Below are 6333 nucleotides of genomic sequence, written 5' to 3' on the forward strand. Positions count from 1 at the left end.
AAAAGCCAAACCAACACCCCACACTTTAACTTTTTTCAAAATTAATAAATATTTCAAATGGTCGTGAGAGGTAAGAAGGTTCAAATAGATGGTCAATTCAAACAATTAGGTAGGGTTTGTAATATGGTTGCCAAAGAAACAAGATTACCGTCTCAAAGGGGTCAACTAGTATACATAACAATTAGGTGGACAACAACATATAACCGGCTCAATAAAGAAACTTCTATATCACTTCCAAGACTGAATAAAACTACTATTTCGCTTTGTAAACAGATGGGGCAAGTTGTAGACATCAAATGCAATGCACAGAATACATGAAACCTCACACACACATAGCACATAACTCACTTAGGATCGGACTCATCGAGACACTCTAGTCAAAACAATTAAGCAAAGTTAAGATCATACAATTTAAGGTATTTATACAAGATTCAAAAATTGAGCATAAGCGTCACAACTAAAGCACTTACTATTCTCAAGGCATAATAAAGTCAAGAGATATTGCTTTCATTTTAAATCATAGCACAAGATCTCCAACTCCTAAAAACAATAAAACTAACTACACCCGGTTCACAAAAAACCTTTGAAAAAGAACCGCGACACAAAGAAAAACCAAGAGGGAATTCAGACGCTATCTAAAAAAAATCGTTTGTCTTATTCTTTCGACTTAATACCTCAAGAACCCTATCGAATGACATCCTTCATCGGGAAAGATCAAAAGTTTTCAAATTTTCAATCAAATGAATTTCAAAAACACACATAGACATTTATACATTCTATACATATATACATCCCCACCCTACACTTTAAATTGTGTCATGTCCCTATGACACACAAATAAAAATTAAAAGGTAAGGACAACTTCCCTGAACATCTAGTCAGTGTTTGAGTCGAAGTTGGGCTCCATCCCTCACGCCCGAACTAGTGAACTCATCCATACAGATAGCTTCTTCTCAGCCTTCTTGGGGTACACACTACACTTATCCTTTTCACTAATTGTAGCCTTCTCTTTCACGCCTTCACTTTCTTCACAATACTAGCAGCTAGCTTTTCCCTTTTTACCCCCGTTTCTATATCTATCTCAAAAGTCACAGTCTCCTCGCCCACTCTAAGCATGCGTTTTCTCTCATGTATATCTAACTTGGCATAAGCCGACATTTGTGAGAGCACATATGTGAATGGTAGGTTTACATGAACCTGTTTCAGCATATCTAGAAATCACTCGAACTGCTTGTCCAGCTTTTCTCAACTAAGCTTTTGGGGAAAAGGAAGCGCAGGCATATTCTTGCTCTTATCATGTTCCTCCCTTCTTGATTTGTCTTCCATTAATTTCTCAGTTTTCATCGGGCCTTTATTCTTTTTATCAACATCATCCTTCAACTACGTCCCACTTTCTTTTTCAAGGTTCACATCCTTTTGGATCAGGGTGGGATCTTTCTATACTTGCCCACTTCTCAGAGTTACAACATTCACCGTTTCTTTGGGATTTTTCTCAGTATCAGTGGGGAGAGTTCTTGGAATCCTCTCAGACAATAGAGTCGTTAGCTACCCAACCTGTCTTTCGATATTTCAAAAACTAGTGCCCAGTTCTTTGATAGATGCTCCATGTTCTCGTATAGCTGTGCTATACGTTTCAAGCCTCTCATCAGTTTTTAGAATGAAGAACTTAGTGAAATCTTCTATGCCAGATTGAGTCGACTGTGGAGATTGATATTGCTCCCTCTATTGATTTTGAAAACTTGGAGCTCCTTGTTCCTGTAATCTGGGGTTGTTTTGTTGCCATGCATTTGCAGTACCCCCAGGTGAACTCCATGAAAAATTGGGGTGCCTATAACCCATTGCATTAAAATTATAGTTTCCTACAACATTCACTTTCTCAGTTGAAGCTACAGTTAGCTTTCGTATTTCTTTAGCTATAGAATCAAGATGTACTTGCGCAAATATAGTAGCATCAACTTGGTGAACACCAATTGATTTTGTTCTTTCCACACTATTAGAGGGCCATTGATTAGCATCTTCGGATAACTCATCAAGAATTGTAACTATTTCCTCTGGAGTCTTCTTCATAAAGGGGCCTCCAACTGCATTGCTCAATGTTCTACGTGAGGACAGTGTCAATCCATCCCAAAAATCCTGGAGTTGTATCCAAAGTTCAATTCCGCTACGTTGACACCTCCTAACTATCTCCTTAAACCTCTCCCATGCTTCAAAAAAAATTTCATTCTCTTTCTAGCAAAAGTTATGGATTTCTCTTCTAATCTTTCCCGTCTTAGCTGAGGAGAAATATTTATCAAGAAATTTTCTGGTCATTTGTTCTAATTGATCCATTTGGCAAGCTTCGAATCCTCTGCTTCGCATCATCTTTAAGTAAAAAGGGGAATGCCCTTAAATACACTACATCTTGTGCCACCCCTTTGTATTTAAAGGTGTTTATAATCTCCCCGAAGTCCATCAGATGTGTGTTTGGATCTTCGTTCATCGTCCCTCTGAAAACGTAACTGTTTTGAATAGTTTGAAGCAAACCTTGCTTCAACTCAAAATTATTGGCTACAATTAGAGGTGGTCTAACACTTGAAAATCCTTGAGGGTAGACTGGTATGTAATAGACACCCAATGTTCTACCAAGCCTTGATACCGCATTCTCGAACTGGTCTTCAATCAAGGGTCTATTTAGATTGAATCTTCGACCGCTATTGTCTTCGACAGTTTCCTCAGCAGCTCTATGGGCTGCCTCAGCAGCTTCCTCTACCTCATTGTCATCGTTATTAGCCATGTGTTCTTGGGTTGAAGGTTGTCTCAAGAACCTTACGGTGAACTCTTTCTCCTTCCTCACTTGCCGCAGGTGTTTTTTTAATTCCGGGTTGTAGGGTATTACTTCTTTACAAGAAGATCACGTTACACACTACGGACTTAACCTGTTGCCCTGCACACGGAGGAGTAACCCATGAAGAACAAAATAGTAATCAGATAATTAACGAACCATTTAGTCAAATTGAATCTGGAAATTGGCCAAATTCTTCACTGATAGAAAGCAAAATGAAGGATTTGACTGATAGAACAAGTACAATCAAAAATCAAATAGAAAGAATTACAAAAGAGAAAAAGAAAGTAACTCCAGAAATAGACATTAGTCCTAATAAAAGTCCTAATAAAACAAATAATATTAAAAAATTCGAATCGCCAAAAAATATTTTCCAAATATTAAAAAGAAGAAATACTCGATTAATATGGAAATTCCACTATTTTCTAAAAATTTTCATTCAAATAAAAGTAAAAAAAAATAACTTCCTAAATTAGCACTACAAACTATTTCAAACACTATTGATTGCCAATCCCCGACAACGGTGCCAAAATTTGACGAGCGCAAAACATACTTAATCTGTGCCCGCTAGTCAAAGGTATTATAGTATAATATCGTTCCATAGGGATTGGAGTTAAATAGTATTATCATAGTTTGTAGCTAGACTGCTATCCAAGATGATCAACAATTTAGATTTATGCGGTTAATACTAAAATTAATTAAGAATCTAGAGCTAATTGACTAATGACCATCGAAGCACGGACTAAGCAAAAGAAGATATCAGTGGGAGAAAATGGGATTTTGATAGGATAGGTGCAAGATAATTGTCTAGGATTTAACTCTAGATAATTCACTTCCAATGTTCAAGTGAGTCTCTCGAATTCACTCTATTATTAGTTCAAACGCTTAGCAAAAACTCCTCTTTCAATTAAGTCTTAACCTCACGAGATAAACCAATTTAAGCACTGTGAATATATGCAAGAATGCATAGTGTATTGGCCTATTGGAAAACCTCTTTTGATTATTCTCCTAACTAGATTTAATCAATGATTCAACTAAACTCTTTTGATTACTTAGAAAAATCTATGAACTCAACCAACAATATAATGTAAAGATATCACAAGTTATGCCTTTTTCGATTACAAGAACAAGTGAATATAGATGCAACAATTAAATCTTCCAAAAATGATTCAAATACATAAAAATAGAGTTATAATCTACAAAAAATCATCAATACACCAAATTCATCAAAACCCAAAAGGATCTACTCCATCGACATGAAGAAGTTCTTCCCAAATGTAGCTAAAGTATAGAAAAACATAATTTCAATCCAAACCCAGATGTTGAGTGAGGAAGGAATGATGAAATCCTTGTGCTTGTGTTCCTCCAACTCCTCCTTAGCCTCCTTGACCTCCTTATGTCGAAATTGTATTAGAAGTCCCTAAATTTGTGTTTTCCCGTGTATTAAAGCCATCCCCCAATAATTCCTAGACGAAATTACCCCCTTTTTTTAGTGGAATTGGGAAGTCACTATAACATGTTTAAGCTTCTGCCCCGCCCCATGCGGAGCGCAAGTAGGAAATTCTAGAACGTACCAAAATATGATTTCTGGCCACTATTTGCACTAGCGCCCCGCGGGGCATGCGGCAGGGTGGTAGTGCAAATTGTGGACATAATTTAGTTTTTCAAAGTTTTGACATACAGACTTGATTTTCGACTCCCGAACATGATCCCAGCTTAATCTCTTGGGCTTTTACATAGACTTCAAAGCTCCAAACTGCTCGAATTCACTTCACAACATCTACATCACTCGAAATCACTCCTACAAAGCATAAAATACACAATAAGTGCAAAACACTACCAATTAAAGCTCAAACACAAATAAAGTGCAGTGAATTAGAGTGCAATAAGTGACTAAAACATGAGATTATAGCCTACTATCAAAAGTGAAAATTGAAGATTTGAATTTAAATCCAATCCCTGTGGACACGATATTATACTATACTATCTTTGACTAGCGAGTACAATTTAAGTGTGTGTTTTGCGCTCGTCAAATTTTGGCACCGTTGCTGAAGATTGGCAATCAATACTATTTGAGATAGTTTGTAGTACTAATTCAGGAATTTATTTCTATTTTTACTTTTATTTTTTTCTTCACGGGTTTCTCCTCCATGTGTATGCAACAAGATAAGTATGTGGTGTATGCCACGATCTTCTTATAAAGAAGTAATACCCTACAACCCGGAGAAAGAGTTCTTGGGACAACCTTCAACCCAAGAACACATGGCTAATAAAAATGACTATGAGGTAGAGGCAGCTACAAGGGAGGTAGCACAACATAGAGAAGAAGCCACAAGGATAACAGCCGAGGCAGCCCGTAGAGCTGCTGAGGAAACTGTCGAATACAATAGGGGTCGAAGATTCAATCTAAATAGACCCTTAATTAAAGACCAGTTCGAGAATGCGGTACCCAGTCCTGGTAGAGCACTGAGTGACTATGCCAAACCAGTCTACAATTAAGGATTGTCAAGTGTTAGACCACCTCCAATGGCAGCCAATAATTTCGAGTTGAAGCAAGGTTTATTTCAAACCATTCAAAACAGTTGCTTTTTTAGATGGAAGATGAACGAAGACCCAAAGATAAATGTGATGGACTTCTAGGAGATTATAAACACCTTTCAATATAATGGGGTATCGCAAGATGCAGTGTATTTAAGAGCTACCCCTTTTCAGTTAAAGATGATGCGAAGCAGTGGCTTCAAAACTTTCCAAATGGATCAATTAGAACATGGGAAGAAATGAGCAGAAAATTTCTCCTCAGCTAAGACTGGAAAGTATAGAAGATAAATCCATAACTTCTGCCAGAAAGAGAATGAAACTATTTTTGATGCATGCGAGAGGCTTAAGGAGATAGTTAGGAGGTATCAACATAGCGGGATTGAACTATGGATGCAACTACAGGATTTTTGGTATGGATTGACACCGACCTCACGTAGAACATTAAGCAATGCAGTTGGAGGCCCTTTTATGAAGAAGACTCCAGAGGAGATAGTTACAATTCTTGAGGAGTTATCCGAAGATGCTAATCAGAGTCCCTCTGAGAGTGTGGAAAGAAGAAAATCAACTGGTTTTCACCAAGTTGATGCTACTACATCTGTATAAGTATAGCTTGATGCTATGGCTAAAGAAATACAAAAGCTAAATATAGCTTCGATGCGAAATATACACTATGCAGTTTGTGATATATGTGGAAGAGGACATCCTACTCATGGGTGTCAAGCCTCAACTGGGGAAGTGAATGTTGTAGGAAACTATAATGCAATAAGCCAGAGGCATCCCAATGTTTCATGGAGTTCACCTGGGGGTACTGCAAATGCATGGCAACAAAACAACCCCAGATTCCAGGAACAAGGTGCTCCAGTTTTTCAAAATCAGCACATGCAACAATATCAATCTCCACAGTCGAATAAATCCAGCATGGAAGATCTTATGAAGACCTTCATTATCAAGACAGATGAGAGGCTTGATGCCCA

At 37.6% G+C, this 6333-nt stretch overlaps 1 non-coding gene across 1 annotated transcript; it reads left to right on the plus strand.

The window, feature by feature from the left end:
* The first annotated feature begins 2158 nt into the window (after positions 1-2158).
* LOC142180466 (small nucleolar RNA R71) lies at positions 2159-2262 on the plus strand. The gene has a single exon (XR_012709089.1). It is a non-coding gene; the product is annotated as a small nucleolar RNA R71 (small nucleolar RNA).
* Positions 2263-6333: the final 4071 nt, after the last annotated feature.

Source organism: Nicotiana tabacum, chromosome 4, assembly GCF_000715075.1.
Source record: "Nicotiana tabacum cultivar K326 chromosome 4, ASM71507v2, whole genome shotgun sequence".
Taxonomy (NCBI): Eukaryota; Viridiplantae; Streptophyta; class Magnoliopsida; order Solanales; family Solanaceae; genus Nicotiana; species Nicotiana tabacum.